At 31.7% G+C, this 17,189-nt stretch overlaps 1 protein-coding gene across 3 annotated transcripts in view; it reads left to right on the forward strand.

The window, feature by feature from the left end:
* Positions 1-8,061: 8,061 nt before the first annotated feature.
* Positions 8,062-17,189, forward strand: part of EcR (Ecdysone receptor) — a 431,050-nt gene continuing 421,922 nt past the window's right edge. For 2 of the 3 annotated variants that reach the window (XM_088182126.1, XM_088182129.1), the window contains exon 1: positions 8,062-8,225. The gene's annotated coding sequence lies outside the window, so the exon portion shown is untranslated. The remainder of the gene's footprint in view (positions 8,226-17,189) is intronic. The other variant, XM_088182127.1, reaches the window with a different exon arrangement.

The following is a 17,189-nucleotide window of genomic DNA, read 5'->3' on the forward strand; positions in this document are numbered from 1 at the left end:
ACCAATCCTCTAAAGTAGCTTTAGTCATCCAAGCTTTCTTGTTGGATCTCCATATGACGGGTAATTGATTTTTATTTAGTCCTTTAAGAGGCCTTGGATTTTCGGACAAATATATTAAAAGTGGTTTTAGCTTAAAATCACCCGCGGCATTTGCACCAAGTAGCAAAGTTAATCGTTCTTTAGACACTTTATAACCAGGCGCAGATTTTTCGGTTTTTGAAATGTACGTGCAATCAGGCATTCGCTTCCAATAAAGTCCTGTTTCGTCTACGTTAAACACGTTTATGACCACCTCTTTCAATAATTCCCTTTAAAATGTTGGGATATTCCTAAGATGCGGCCTCATCGGCGCTAGCTGCTTAACCTTTCATTCTAAAATTATGCAAATTAAATCTATTTTTAATTTTTTTTAAAAATATACATAAAAAAAAAGTTTTTTTGCCGTTATAGCGAAACATTTTAGGCCGTTAATCGAAAACGTGCCTTAATTGAAGAGGGCCGTTATAGCGAAAGGCCGTATAAAGAGCGGCCGTATAACGAGGTATGGGTGTATTTGATTGACAAAATTTCAAGATTGATAATCTTAAACAACAATTCTAATTTTCTTACTCGCTGGACTATGATTGTGCAGTTTTAATTAATCAAAGTCAATTTCCTCCAAATGAAATTTTGCATCTTATTCTCAAATCTTAAGTGATTCCATTAAACTTGTTTCATAATAGGCAACCGCATGGCATGGCGTTTTCGTTTGAAGTATGATTAAAATTTTCGCTTTGCACATTCAAGTCACTCAAGTTAGACCAGATTGCTCTCCCCAGGGATTTGTTTCAGCGGTTAAGACCGCAAAGAAAAAGGTTTCATTTACTTCCGTCCATTGTTTTGCCGAATGGAATATGCATAGTATTCCAACGTCGAAATCTCTACTAAGCTGCCTGGGAATGCATCGCTATGGAGCTAAATCGCGACGAAAATGCAATGTGTGCTGTTCTCGAAATATTCTCTAAATTATCCACCCTTTTATTTCCCTAAAGAAGCCCTTGGCTCACACACTGTAACAATTTTATAAACATATAAGATTAGTTTGAAAGTCTATTAATGAAGCTTTTGATGATATCCCGATAATTTCAAATCATGAATTTTAAAAACTAAAACACCTTGTTCTTCAGATATGGAGATCCGCTCTGGAGAATCACTAAGTTGAAATAAATTGCCGATTCTTACCCTAGTTGCTTACTAATTTACATCTCGATGTTAGAATGCAACCATGCAAGTATTTTTACATTGTCTCAAAGCTCATAATTAACCGAAAGCTCTCTATCGTAAACCAAAATATTATATGTGCGTTGCGTGAGCAACCGTCTGCCAATAAAAATATGTAAATAATGGCATTGTGTTTGAGATGGTTATGCATGGAATGAAAATATTAAAATTTATATATAATTTACTTTTTTATCGCATATAATCATCGCATTTGCGTTGAAATTGCTTTTGAAGGGTGTGCGTTAATAATTTCATCCGTTAAAAACGCATACTGTTTAATTGTTATTTAAATATGTATGTTATACTGTGGGAAATTTATTTAACTATTACTTTTTAGGACATTATTTGTTCAGTTTTAAAAATGCAATGCTTATTCTACTTACTATTTTTTTGTAAATTGAATTAATTACGTTGATAAATTATTTTAAACTATATAATATATAGATTTTTTATTTATTTCTTACTATTCTAGCTAATTTATAAAAAATGTAATAAATAATAATAGTTTTAGTCGTTGCGAAAATTTAATATTTCTTTTTATTTATAGATATGTGTATTGTATATACAGTAGGCGCGGGCAGTGAGATACTTTCCCTCTCGATCGCTCGCGTGTTAAGTGACGAGAGTGAATGAGATATAAGGGCATGCTGACCGCATGCTCTTATCTCTCACTCACTCTCGTCACTTAATATGACTATATACATATATTTTATTTACGTACTGTAGTAGTAGTGCATTATTAACGGGTGATTCGAAATATATATTTCTTATCAAATTGTTTATACATATTTATTTATATTACTATAGTATAATTATTGATAGTGTAAGTCGTAAAATATGTAACAGCTAGAGATTGCGATAATAATTCAACACCGGTATATAGATTTTTCATAATGCATATGTATATACCAGTATTAAAAAATATTTATGTTTAAATTATTAATATTTTGGTGATTTGTCTAAGGATTGACAATCCTTACCTGTAAAAAAATACTCAAAATCTCAGAAAGACCTTACTTTGCGGTGGTCATAACTTGTCCTGGTTAAGCAAAAAAGATAAATGTTCATAAATACCTTAAATTTATTGATTCTTTGAATTAAAATATGACCTTAAAAAGGCCAGCTCATCAATACTGAAATCGCTCAATCTGGATCGGGTCTTCGTGCAAATAAGTCCGGATGCAGTAAAAGCTCTCTCAGATTCAACACTTGTTGGACGAACAATCATTAAATACACTAATTGTAAGTTTTTCTAAAGAGTCATAAAAATACTCTTAATATGATTTACTTATACGTACCATTATACGTAGGCCCACCACCGCGTCCGCGCAGTGCGGAAGCAAGTAGTACAAGAAAGGCCGCGTCGGGCGGGAGTTTTTCGCTCGGCTTGAACCAAACATAACACCACTTGTAATAGGTATGTCCCAAATAAACAGCAATTTCACATTAAAGAAACAAATGAATTTTTATTTTACTATTGTTTATGTTCGTGACAAATTTTCGTATTCATTTTGTCTTCATTTCTTCAAGTCACAGTAGCGAAGGAACGTGCACCACAGAGTCGCCGGGGCTTTGCCCTTAGGCGGTCGGGCCTCCACAGAAAGCAAACGCACATGTTTTTTTTCAGTATACCACATACATTTTTACTAACATTTTAAGTCAGAAAAAAATTAAAATGACAAAATATTATTTTAATATTAAAATGATTCTGTTTATTGGTTCATGCAGCGAGATATTATTCCCTAAATAATTTTGTGAAAAATTTTTCACACTCTTCATATATTTTTCATGTATTCAACACTACTTTACCAATTATTTTATATCCTATTTAACAACAAAGAATAACGTTAAAATAACCAAATGTGAAAATCAGGAGTTGAAAACAGCTGGACCGCTGCGCCGCTCGTTCGGTCGATCTTTATCCTGCATAGTGATTAAGCAAATTTCGAAATCCTATTCTAATTCGCGATTTATTTCGCGTTAACCCAGCATGACAATCACTCCATAAAACCGCTCGTCATGCATATCGTTTATTCTCCGGGATAAGCATTTAAGATTTACAATAAAATCGCCGCTTGTGTAATGTAAACGAATGCACAGTCCGTTACCGCCATAACCGGGTTTTGTTGTGCTCTGTCGATTTGCAATTTAATTTAGTAGGTTTTTTTGTCACCAAAACGTAAACAGCTTTTCTCTAATTTTAATTGGGCGAATAAAAGTGAGAGAAAACGTCATTTGAATGCCTTGGAGACGTTCGCATGCATCAATGTTAGTATTTACGATCGACGTTTGATGTTCTGACCTAAAAAAGTTGATTACATTAAACGACAATTGCGACGGTACTTTCTACGACGATCAGGTGTTCTTACAAACTTTTCAGAATTATCATAAATTTCTAAATTATGTACGATTGCTTCTTCAAAATTACAGTCGGCAAAAATAACGTCTGCCAGTTTTGCATACCTGTGTTTTCATGTTTGCCCACGCTTTGTGAAATAAAAACATAAATAAAATACATTTGAATAAATCAAGCGCATTATGTTAAGCAAGTTAAAAAGGATTGTATTTTATTCAGATATCCTTCGTCAGTCAGAGGGATTATAATGTTAAACAGATTGCAAAAAATGACATGATTCATAAATTCATAATAATACGTTTTTTTTTTATAGTACCAGTAAAATAATAATATTAGTAACGAACTGCTACACTCCGTCTATCCAGTCCTCTAAGAAATATTATTACAAGATAGATTCATTATAAAATATATTATCTGCCGACTTTGTATAATTGTGTTATTTCATAATTAACAATTTCCATCAGGTATGTCTTAAGTATGTAAAATTTACCATTAATTATTTGCTTATGAACTCTTCTTTATTATTTCAACAGTTACAATATTATAAACAATAAAATCTGTTTCATATTTATTCAATAGGATTCTCGGAAATTAACTCTAAAATTAAAACAGGAAACAAAGAGTAACTTCCCTTTGAAGCGTATTTGTTGATTTTATACATTACGTTTCAAAATCAGACAGTAATTCATTGTTTGTTTAGTATTTGGTTAGCATTCTATGATTTCAATACCATCTGCGCCGCAGAAAAATATAATTATTTTCTAACTATGAAATCATTCTCCTGGACTTAAAATAAACGATAAATCACTAGAATACCATTGTATTTAATAATATTATTAATATTAAAATTCAGTTTCTGTATTCTGCGCATCTACATTAAAATCAATAATTTACATCTTCTCTTATATTTTCTTACAACTTATGTATAATAAAGATAAATTCTGTCTAAAAATATAAAATAACTGGATCTATTTATAAATCCCATCTACAACTTTCTCTATAATATTGGTGGTCATGTCAACAATTTAATCACTGGAGTAGTTTTTGAGCCACTTGAGGTCCTAAAGTTATACGAGCAATGAAAGCTTTTACTTACTTCTTATCGATATTTTTTGTTGTTGTAGATATTTAAAGAGTAACCAAATAATAAGCTTAAAGCAGCGACTTATTACTAGTTATTTCATAACTATATGTATGATTGCTAAGCCTTGAATGCAAATGATAAGCGAGCTCAGAAAGTTTCGTATTTGACAACAATATATCACACACAAGGGCCATGGCGATAGTTCACTGTTAGAAAGAGCTTTTTGAGAACCATCATAAAACGAACGGCTTGACGGTGTCAAGCTACTAAAAATTGTTACAGAAATTTATTTAGATTTTTAAATGTACATAATGCTTAAAGAAAGTTATAAAAATTTATGGATTCATTTTAATCTAAGCACGCGCAACAAAGCGCTTAAATAATTAGCGATATGAAGGTAAAAGTTCCTTTTCAGCGCAATTGATGTCTGTAAAAAAATATATTAACTAATGGCCTGACACGTTTTCAAATTCAAATATCGATTCAGTCAATAATTCCGTAGAAATATTAACATATTACCTGCGGAAGCAAGGATGTTTATTCTTATAAAAAATAACGATAATTTCAGTTACCGTTACCTCCCATTCTCAGCCGTCTTACACTTCCGATCCGAGACTTCAAACTTCATTGCAGTTAGTAACTGTAGTGTAGTCAGTAGATCCCCTCAAAAGCACCTTTAAAACCCCAGAAAACAGCTGTCCCCTTCAGAGAGCCTGCGCCCACGAGATGTGCCGCGTAGTAATCGAGCTGCCCTCAATCCAGGAACGCAAAAGCCGCAAAACGCTTCACTAGAATATTAATTTATAAATATATAAAACTAATAATTAACTAACTTATAAAAATTGCCATTTATATCATATAATAACACTATATATAGACACTCTTTTAAAACATTAAATTACATCTAATTAAGGCTTATCATAGCATCATACGCATTAATATAAACTCAACATAGCGTTAGTGAGAACTATAAACATTAGGGGAAGGATAAAAACCACCCCCGGTACAAAATATTTCCTTAACGTTATACTGGCGCCGTCTGCGCTATAAGGGTTCTTATGCGTAGGTCGAGAGATACCATTGTTCCGAATGCCATCTTGTTAGAATGTCTCTTCTCTATATATGCCTATTGCTCCTTAGTCAACCCCCTGCGCTCCCTAAACAGAAGTTTCAGTAGGGTTTTGAAATTATCGCGAGTTGTATATGCTCCTTAGAGATTATCTTTTTTTCCTTTGAAATTATCTCGAGTTGTATATGTTGCGGAAACGAAGATTGCGCACACAGCGAAAATTTCAAACAACAAAAATTCTAATCATAGATAATTAATATACACATATAGTCCATCCAAGATGTTAACGCTCATCATCGTTGTGATGAAAATAAGGATGCATGTACGCATACATGCATACATACACAGTTTTCGGCGAATTTGTTTACACCGATAGGAGAACGTTACCAATACTAAGGGCTGTTTTAAGGGTTGGATGACCATACGTTGGAAATTGAATTAAAAATTATAATTTCATATTTTTATGACAAATTATTGTCATGTTGTGGTATTTTGTAATCAATAAAACAATTCCTGTAATATTCTATTGGTATTTAAAAAAATATTATATTAAACAGATATTCAACCTGGAGAGTGATTATTTTTTTTTTTTTTTTTATTAATTTATTTAGCTTAATAGCTAATCTTTACATCTAACAAATTTAGTAAACATATATAAAAATATATAAAAAATACATAACAGAAAGAAAAAATATACAATAATAAAGACTTAATATTATAATATTTTATTTCTATATGTACGAAGGTGTTTTTTTATTCCATTTATAAAACCCGTTATATTTTTGCTGTTTCGGATTTCTCTTGGAAGACTATTATATAAATTAAAACCTCCGTACATAATTCCCCTAGCCGTACTCGTTTTCTTATACTTAATTATCTTTAAATTTTCTCTATTTCTAGTATTATATTTATGTACATCTTTATTTCTTATTAAATACTTATTAAAATAGTGTGGTAACATATTATTTTCTAACTTATATATAAATACTAAAACATTCATACTCAATATTTCTTGAACATTCAACCATTCTAATCTATCAATCATACTTTTACAATTAGTTAATCTAATATAATCTAATCTATATTTTGGTGATACCAAAACTGCTCTCATGTTTTTGAGCTGAATATGTATATAAATAAACAAAATAAGTAAGAAAGTGATATTTTACACTTTCCTCGATAAATGAAATTAAAAAAGTAAAAATTAATTGCACTTGTAATTTCACATGGTCACCCTATTATATTTTCTCACTAATACTGTGACGATGAGCGTTCATATCTTGGACGGACTGTACATATGTATGTGATAATAATACGTAAATATATATAAAAAATAATGTCTGTATATATAACAGATATTAATATGATTATTAATTAATTTTAAAATATTAGATTTTAAAAATATTTTACAATTATATTATTAATTTACATTGGTATGATGCTTACGTTTCCAATAATTACAAAAAAATTGAGAAAAATAATAAGCAGTTTAAATTGAAAGTAAAATATATTTGACAATCAACAATCACCTATACATATTCAGAATTTTCGCTGTGAACAGTATTCGTTTGAGCAATAATCTGATCACCTTTATTTAGCACCCATAGCAAGCAATCTGTCCTAAAAAATTCCGAGATAGCTTTTGAACAAAGTTTTCCAAAATTACATTTTTTAGCTTTTTTTTATTTTTAGTGTCCTTTGATATTTTTAATATCTGGTCACCTTATTGATATACCTACATATATGTATATCATTATTGTATATTATGTATTGTATATATATAAAGAGTAATCAAATAAATATTTAATAAAATATGGATATAATTAGTTTTTAAAATATGATGTTATACAATTCAACAGAAAATTACAGAACTTCAGTATAACAAGTTTTTTCATTAAAATTTATATTCCATATGCCAAAAATCCTTGATACGCCTCTGCGCCTACGGCCTGCGAGATTATCATCACTTGTCAAAATAAATTAATTAGAATAGATCTGTATTTACATCGGAAAAAATCTGTATATATGTATATATTTATTTATGCATCTGGCAATTTGTAGTATTTGTATTGAAATGCATTTTGATGAATAATTTTAAATGTTACCGCCATTTTGTCATCTCGAACGAGATTTGAGGTTACGTCGCCGAGCGTGCAGCTCCGCAGCGCACGCGTACACACGTATCGTGCACCGACCGAGCGTATGTATGCGCGCGTGCATCGCTCGCATGTGTGAGAGGGTGCGCGCGCAGCCGCGTGTTGTGGCCGCCCCTCCCCCCGCCCGCCTCCTCCCGCCAGTCGTGTGTCCGCCGCTGGCGGTTGCGGTCGCGAGAGTCGTGCGTTTAGTGCCCCGTTTTCCTTTTCTTCCCGGTCTTCTGCGTCGACGGGCGTCCGCCCCGCGCGACTGCGCCCCCCAGCCGCTTTCGCTCCGACCGAGGGCGCCGCGCCGCAAGTGCGGTAAGTCAACGCCGACGGCGACTGCTAACCTCAAATCGAAAATGGCGGTCCAAAAAACGAAAAAGGCGGCCATAACACTCGACAGCGGAGAGAAAGCGGAAGCGCACGGTTTCTAATCGCGCGAATAAAAAACATTTACACGCATACAATTTTGACGTTTGACGTTTCTCAAACGTTTTCAATCAAAACAGGGCGATGTTACTGTGAATCGATCTCGATTTATTTGTTTGAACGTTTGAGAAACGCCGATTACGCTACGACCGTGTGTTTTGTTTCATTCAAAAATTGAATGTTCCATTTATCAACAGCGCACACTGTGGCAATTGCTTTTTTTTGTACTAAAAATATTTTGGTTGAATTCAAAACTCATGTATGTAAAGGAACTAAATTAACCAATATATTTACAATGACAATTATCCAAAAAAAAATATGGAAAGTAAATTTAATTTACAAATCGTTAAATTGTTACATAATGAGTTTTACCTTTACTACCAAAAGTTTACACTGACTTAAACATCATTTTTTTTAAATATTACACTCAAAAAATTAGGTCTTAAATGTAAATAGTGGCACTCTACTCTCACCATTTTGATACATATTCTATGAACTGTCTAATTATAACTACTATTTCTAATTGTTTTAAGTGAAACACTCATGCAAAGATGACCATCGACGTTTGCTATAAAGTTTAAACATGTATAGAGTTGATATTCTAAAGTTTAAATGACTCAATAATGTCACTGTTTCAAACATTCCGATACACATCTCCAAATTGTCACTAAAAACAACACTCAAATTTACAATGTTACCGCCATATTTTTTCATCGAGTAGAAAAGTCTAGCAAATCCTCATTAAAGTGCTTCATTACGATTATGAAGTATGGTAAAATAAGTCTTAATCAGTTTTGTTACAGCAAATGTCTAGAAAAATGCGCTCCATTTAAGATTTAACCAAAATGTATCTTATTAGATTCCGATAAGAGTAATTTTTTAAAGTTAATTGAAAAACAAAACATACTTCATTCTAAACATAGCGTATATTGGTTCAATTGGCCCATACGCCAAATTTTATCAACCTCTGTAGTAATTTGATAAAATATTATTTTGCGTAAATACTATTTTATTTAAATGGCACAGTTCAACATATCCAAATTCTAGCCTAAAACGACATTTTACTTAGGATGCCATATGGTATTATAAAATATATTTTGTAATTGTATTATGTTCGTTATATGTATTTAACACTTTCTGAAGAATTTGTAAAAAATACGGAGTTTGTATTTTGTACTCGTATGTTTTGGAATTTTGAATATTGACGAGCTGTGATTTGACCTAGATAGGTGATTTTATTTGTTCTTATACCCATCTAAATATTCTGGCGTGTACTGAAAATGTAATTGTTTCTCATACTATGAGATCATTGCATGTTAAGTTTGTACAAGAGTGTATTTGTTTTTTTTTTACTTAATAATACATTTTTTTATAATAACTTCTTCAAATTCACAGTGCACGGAGCGAAAAATTGGCTTTTAATAAGGCTAATCGTTTTACTATTTAATGTTTGAGGGTGATGGGTTAATGTCATATATAAACTATGGTGCAATTGAAAAGGAAATTAAGAAACTTTTGATGGGATAGGTATTGAATTTGGTAGATGAAATTTAAAAAGTATCTCATCATATCTACATAAACCTCAAGATTTTAAGTTGAAACACGTCAAAATACACATTTTTCTGATCGAGTTCTCTGAACTTATGAAATGTGTCGAGTTTGACGATTAGTCATCGCGTTCGTGCAGCTCTGACGGATTTGGACAGACGATAAAACGAAATCAACGATCTGTGAAAATCCCGATTTGTCCCAATCTTGTGGAACTTCAATATTCAACATCATAAACCGAGAGATGGTAGCCACGCACCGTCGAAACGAGGCACCTTTTTCTTTTTCGTTTTGAAACGTCGCTTCGTTTAGTTGAGCAACAAAGGTTGCGTTCGGCCTCTCGCTCTTTTTCACCATTGAAAACGTAGAAACCGTTCGAATCATCGCATTATTTATACTGGGAGGCCGCCGTTGAATTATTCCACAGAACCCGCGGAATAACCCCATCGGCCACACTCAGGTACTAGACGGAGGAGGCGGTGAGTATCCGTGAGTGAGAGGAGAGGCACACCAAAAAAATAACGTTTCCTCTATAAGTAACGCATTCGAAACGGCCGCCGCTCGTCTAATGACGACGTGTCTTGCATTACGATGATATTTTCGGCTTTGAGCGCCGTTTTTAAGTGGAACAAAAAAGGACGAATAAGCAATGCGTGACATGTCTGGGCGTCCGTCGGGACGAGGGTGTGACAACCATCCGCATTACCAATTGAACGGCCCGACACCGTTTCTTCATTGGTGCATGCTCGGTGCTGTCCTTTGCCGACAGTCTAGAATTGCACTAAATCGACAGTGTGTTGCACTGCGAGCCAATTTAATCGTGGTCAAGTGGACGGCGCGCGAGACAATTCTAAACGCTACTGTTGTTACATTTACAATAATAACAAGAAACAGAAATTTAACTCAATAATAACTCGGCTAATAACCCAGTCAAATCAAATATATAATTACTCGGCCGAGTATCAAACCGAGTAGCTCGGCCGAGTCATTCAAAGCTTTGAACATTCCATAAATATATTTAACCATCTCAAAGTTCACGAATAGCTCGACAATTCAATGTGGATCTAGGCCTCACAAGCTTCTTTTGTAATGCGGGGTAAATCGTAACGTAATATAAAAAATTGCGACACCTTAACAAGTATTTTCATACATAATAAATACAAACAAACCCACACAAATTGCATTTGTGTCTCTTTACCTGTGTGTCAATAGATTTTAAAAATGTTAAAATTACATTTTGGAACTAATTTGATAGATACAATGAGTTTCTTTCCGGTGTCCAAAAACGTAATAGAGGGCCGGTTGCGCCTACTGGCCTGGCCTATTACTCCACAATGTCAACAACAAAAAACGTTGCAACATCGCTCGCTGCCTGCGTCGGTTCATCAGAGCAAGTTCTATGCTGCGCTAGAGCTAGGTCTGCTTTTACTTTCCATTGACATAGAACTAGGAGCAGCGACTGCATCTCGTTAATGACCCACTGGCCGCGCATCCGCCGCCACTCTTCGATGCACACAACTTCCTCGTTTATTTACCATACGTATATTTATTCATGTATTCTCCTCTGTCGTTCGGTCGCTTCCTGTGGATCGCGGGTCACAATGGCACGCATGCCCGAAAGAGGCGCTTTGTCTATTAAATCGAATACTGAAGAATCGAGCGATTCATGAAAATAAGGTCTCTACAGTTGCGCCACCTCCGACTGTCTCGTGTCGCCGTTCATATTTCTCGTGTTTGTACTATAACTGAAGTTGTGTCTTGGACTTATGCCAGAGACGTTCTCATTTAGAATTTCTGCGTTTTTTCTTGGGTATCAAAGACCGTCGGTTGCAATTGTGACTCACGCCTTTGAGGAATGCGCCGGTCGATTTGTTGGGTTTTTGGGCATTCGACGTATTCCTTAAAAACTGCACGATGTAAAGTATAATTTACCGACTTGCCGACAGCCTAACGATGTGTATGTCAAGAAAAGCTTGGAAATAAACAAGCTTAATCGCTACATATAAATGATTCATGTTACTATGCAACACAAAGAGTCACAAAAACTATTTTCGTAACTATATCTGATCGTTACCTAAAAATATTACAGCGTACTCATTAACCCTTTGCTAGGCCGGTGAGCCCATGATATAACCGCGTATTTCAATCAATATTCCTAGCGGTCTAGCGGTCACTAGCCGGAACCACCATGATTTTTATCTGTGAAGTTCACCCATAAATTACTATACATTTATATTTAACATATTTTAATTGGTAATTTATTTCGCTACTCGGTTGTGTATGTTCGAAAGTTCCCTTCGATATTTATTGGCCGTGCAACGCATTGATGATTTTCTTGATTGGCCTATCCGTCGAAGCGTAACACAAAAATCCTTCAGACGTGCGGACAAAGACTGATGAAGATATTAAAGATTGAGTTTGAATATAATGAAGGGTTTGTTTTGATTCAAATAATTGCTTTATTGAACTTGCAATTATATTACAAACTAAACATTTTGATTATTTACTTTGGCATTTTAATTATAAAGTGAAATAAAAGTAGCTTTTACAGAAACAGTTAGCACCCAATAAGAATCAAATAAGAAGTAAGAATATCTATTAAGATTCTAAATGGAAAATAATAATGCCGATTACTATCATTTATAGTTTAATTAGATGTATTTAGAATTTAAGATAGTATGAATTTAAAACAAGATATTGACTGCATTAGCAACTTTAGAAATATCAGGATACATGAAAAAATATGTTTTGGCAAATCAGATTCTAATATTAAAAGACAAAAAAAAATGCTCAAATCACATAAAATAAATTCAACAGTAAGCTAGATTTTAGAAAAAAATAATTAAGCTGACAACTATTCAATTTTCACTGACCAGTGATATAGTCAGTGATTAACACCTGAAAGACCTGTGTTCTAATCGTATATGGACCATAGTTTTTTTTTTAAATTTCAATCGTGTCTTTGAGATCGGAATTAGTGATTTTTATATAATTATATTATTAAAAATTACATTTTTATGTAATGTTATTTTTACTAGCACGTAATGATTTATTAAAATAAAAATCTGATTTTTTGATTTTAAGGTGTAAAAATATATTATAATTAATAAAATATGTCTCACTACTTACTTGTATGAGTTGATTGTGTTTAGCCCGTTGTAACGCACTGGGCTTACGCGTGTCATGTTAACCTTTACCCGTAGGAGAATGCGGATTTGCATCGTTCGGTGCCATAGGTCCAATGATTGTGTTCTTAAATGTTGCTTTTCTGAACAGTTATATAATTTAAAAATCTCTTGGCAATGCTGAAGATCACAGAGCTTTCTGTTTGTTGTTAATTCGCAAACTAATGGAATTGCGTGGGACTTAAAAATAAATTTATCAATATCAATGGAACAATCCATTGTTAGATTAAAAGTCAAGCATTCGAAACATTTGCCAAAAAAACAAGAACAAAATTAGGTGTTGCATATGTTATATTTTTTAGTAATATTTAGCTCTCTGTATAGTTGCCAGAAATGATTTAATTTATTTTTTGTAATATTAAAAAATATGAAAAAACGCATACATATTTTTAATAAAGTTATTGTGAATAAATAATACATAACTTTACTAATCGTCTTCGTCCGATGTTTGAGTATCATTTGGTTCAATGTAACGCAACCTTTTCTTTGACAGTTAAATCGATATTTCAATCTAGCTCATGATGAAAATGACGTTGCAAACTGAAAGTAGAAATTTCAGATGTGAAAATTTCACAAAACACATTTTGCTTCATAGTAAGTATATATTTTAAAAAATATTTCACTGCGTCGCTATTTGAACATCAAATACCAACTCATTTGAAGTCAAGCGTCAAATTGATTACCGCTTTAACAGCAATGAATACATCTAACGTGTAAATGTCAACAACCAGCTATTATTTAAAAAAATACCGGGAGAATTAAGTTTAATACATAATTGAGACAATCCATATAGAACAATAGCCGACCACTATATTAAATTTTCATTTATGAGTAAACTACTACTTTTCTTAGTTGTCATTAAACACAATTTTTATCGCAAAGTGACCACTTGTATTTGACTGTCAATAATGGAAATGATACGAATTAGACAGTTGCGTTAACCTATGAAATTCATACATAAATTTCACAATATGAGTTTTTGCTGCTTTAGCAATGAAAAAATCTGCTTTATACTTTATATTATATAGAAATCAAATACTAACCCATTAAAAAATAAGTGGTTGTTGTATTACCGCTTTAACAGTAGTAAAGACAACTATAGTACAAATTTCAACAACCAAATGGATATAAACGTTAATGTTAAAATTACGTTGAAAATGTAGTACAAATTAAAAATATCTTACTTTACATTTATAAGTGATAAATATTAAAAATAAAAAGTGTATTTCTCAGATACATTGCGACCAGTGATGTATTAAAAGGGTTTTAGAAAAATCAATTTATCAAGAAAACAAAATTTAAAGTCTTCGCTACCAATAATCTATGAGTTTTTTCTTTAAATAAAAGAGTAATTCATTCAAAAATGGAAGTTTAAAAAATCCTTTTTTAGATTTACCTTACATAAATGCACAATTTGTTTTATGGAACAAAGTATTTATTTAAATGCACATATCACTTAAAATATTTCCCTGTTAAACCGCACACAATATTGTATTGGTTGAAGGCCCCAAACTTTTAAGTTCCGTCTCTGGCTACACCTCTGACATTTCACGGAAGATTTACAGACGTCTCATCTCTCGCGTGTCATTGACTGGTCCGGTCTCACCAACTACTTACTATTCGGCACCAATGTGCTAAAATCTCACAGAACCGAGGCAAACGTTAATTCCGGACTTTGCCTATTTGTCTTTGTGTGTGTATAAAAACCTCATATTCACTATTCGCAAATACTGTCAAGATTCGCGTGGGTTAGCGCTCTCTCTCTGCGATAGTGTTTTTTGTGCGGCCGCGTCCTTGAACTTGGTACTCGATACGCAACGTGTGCGACGGCCCTGTGCATGTATGTGTGCGTTAGTGTGCCCGACACGGGTGTGCCAATTTGCACGGACGACACACACAGGCACGTGAAGGAAATCGGACGGTGTGTTGGTGTGTTATCAGGGCGGTTCAATCTGAGTGATAAAAACATAAGTCGATAGAACAGTTTCTATTGAATAATATTGAAGTATCCTTTCAACAGTCAATGGAACTCTAATTGAAAATTATCCATAAATATTCTTTCTCTTGCACTCACTCAGCGAATACATTTTCCAGTTTGTGCCAATTCCTTTCTATTGTTTTCTGCATCTCTCTTCCCACGGTTCTCATTAAGGTAAAGCTTAATGGAATTATTGCTTTTGTGGTTATGTGTTGTACAAAAATCAAGTTTAATTAAATTTCTAATAGTATTACCTCTTACATATGAAATGTACCCATATGCATTGAATTCATCAAAAATGTAACACCATTAAATTAATCAGTTCGAGTACAGTAAAAATTGTAAGCTATAAATAAAACTGCAGGTTTGACCGCATGTCTGCATAGTTTCGTTCAGCTGAGCTTATTATATGTTTTATTTATATATTTATTAAATTACTTTGCATTATGGCCGTCATGACATTACAGCTTATCCCAATGCGCCATGACCGCCTACATACATTCTCAAAACAATTAAACAAACACTAAGTTTTTAACTGAAGAGATGTGCATCGTCCCATACTAACTGTACCAGCTCACCATATCTGTCGCTGAACACATCTTTGTTGATTGTAAATAGATAAGACTCATATTTTTCGGGTCATAATTTTAATATGGTTGTGATCAGAATGTATATTACATGGGTCAGAATTTTAGCTTTAATTGAACTTTAATTTAATAGTTGATTCCTTAAATATTTGATAAAGACAAAATCTTGTGAAATAATAATAAAAACACAAATTTAAAATAATTAAGACCAATGCCTTACAACGGGGTAAATATAATCAACACCTACAAGTGAGTTCTGGGTCCTTAATAATTTTTATAATCCCGATTTCCGGGATTCACGTTTCAGAAACCGAAACGAGAAAATATAAAAATGTCCGAGGTGACCTTTTTTTGTCGGGAATTCCTGGGATCCTTCGAATTTTCAATCCCGACTACCGGGAAAAAAAAATCCTCAGAAACAGCATCCAATCATAGTGAGACACCAGATTACAATCAGTGAAATATGTTTTATTAATTATAATCTATTATTACAGCTTACAATAAATACAAAATATAACTAAACACGTCCCAGCTCTTTTTTTTTTTTAATTATTTGTCATTTATTCCTTAATTTAACAGGTTCTTTATTTGTTAATAAATTTACATAATTTTTGAGTGTAATACATTTTTCTAATATTAACCCTTTGGCTACCGAAATCCGATATATCGGCTTTGGCTACACTACGAGAACTGCCGGATCCGACGGCTCCGAAATCGAAGTATCCAATACATTTTCAACCGTCTGTAGGGTAATTGCTTCAGGGGTATATAACATTTTTTCAAATATATGTTATAAATATATTATAATCATTATTTTTTTTTAATTTCATTATTATTTTTATTTATATATATATATATATATATATATATTTATGTATATATATATATATATATATTTATGTATATATATATATATATATATATATATATTTATGTATATATATATATATATTTATGTGTATATATATATATATATATATATATATATATATATATGTATATTTATGTATATATGTATATATATATGTATATATGTATATATATATATATATATATATATATATATATATATATATATATATATATATATATATATATATATATATATATATATATATATATATATATATATATATATATATATATATATATATATATATATATATATATATATATATATATATATATATATATATATATATATATATATATATATATATATATATATATATATATATATATATATATATATATATATATATATATATATATATATATATATATATATATATATATATATATATATATATATATGTTTATGTATATATATATATATTTATGTATATATATATATTTATGTGTATATATATATATTTATGTGTATATATATATATTTATGTATATATATATATAGATGTATATGTATATATATATATATAAATATATATATATATATATATATATATATATATATATATATATATATATTTATATATATATATATATATATTTATATATATTGATGTATATATATATATATATATATATATATATA

The sequence above is a fragment of the Plectrocnemia conspersa genome, unplaced genomic scaffold (genome assembly GCF_051122295.1).
Source record: "Plectrocnemia conspersa isolate PC_06_02 unplaced genomic scaffold, ASM5112229v1 ptg000003l, whole genome shotgun sequence".
Taxonomy (NCBI): domain Eukaryota; kingdom Metazoa; phylum Arthropoda; class Insecta; order Trichoptera; family Polycentropodidae; genus Plectrocnemia; species Plectrocnemia conspersa.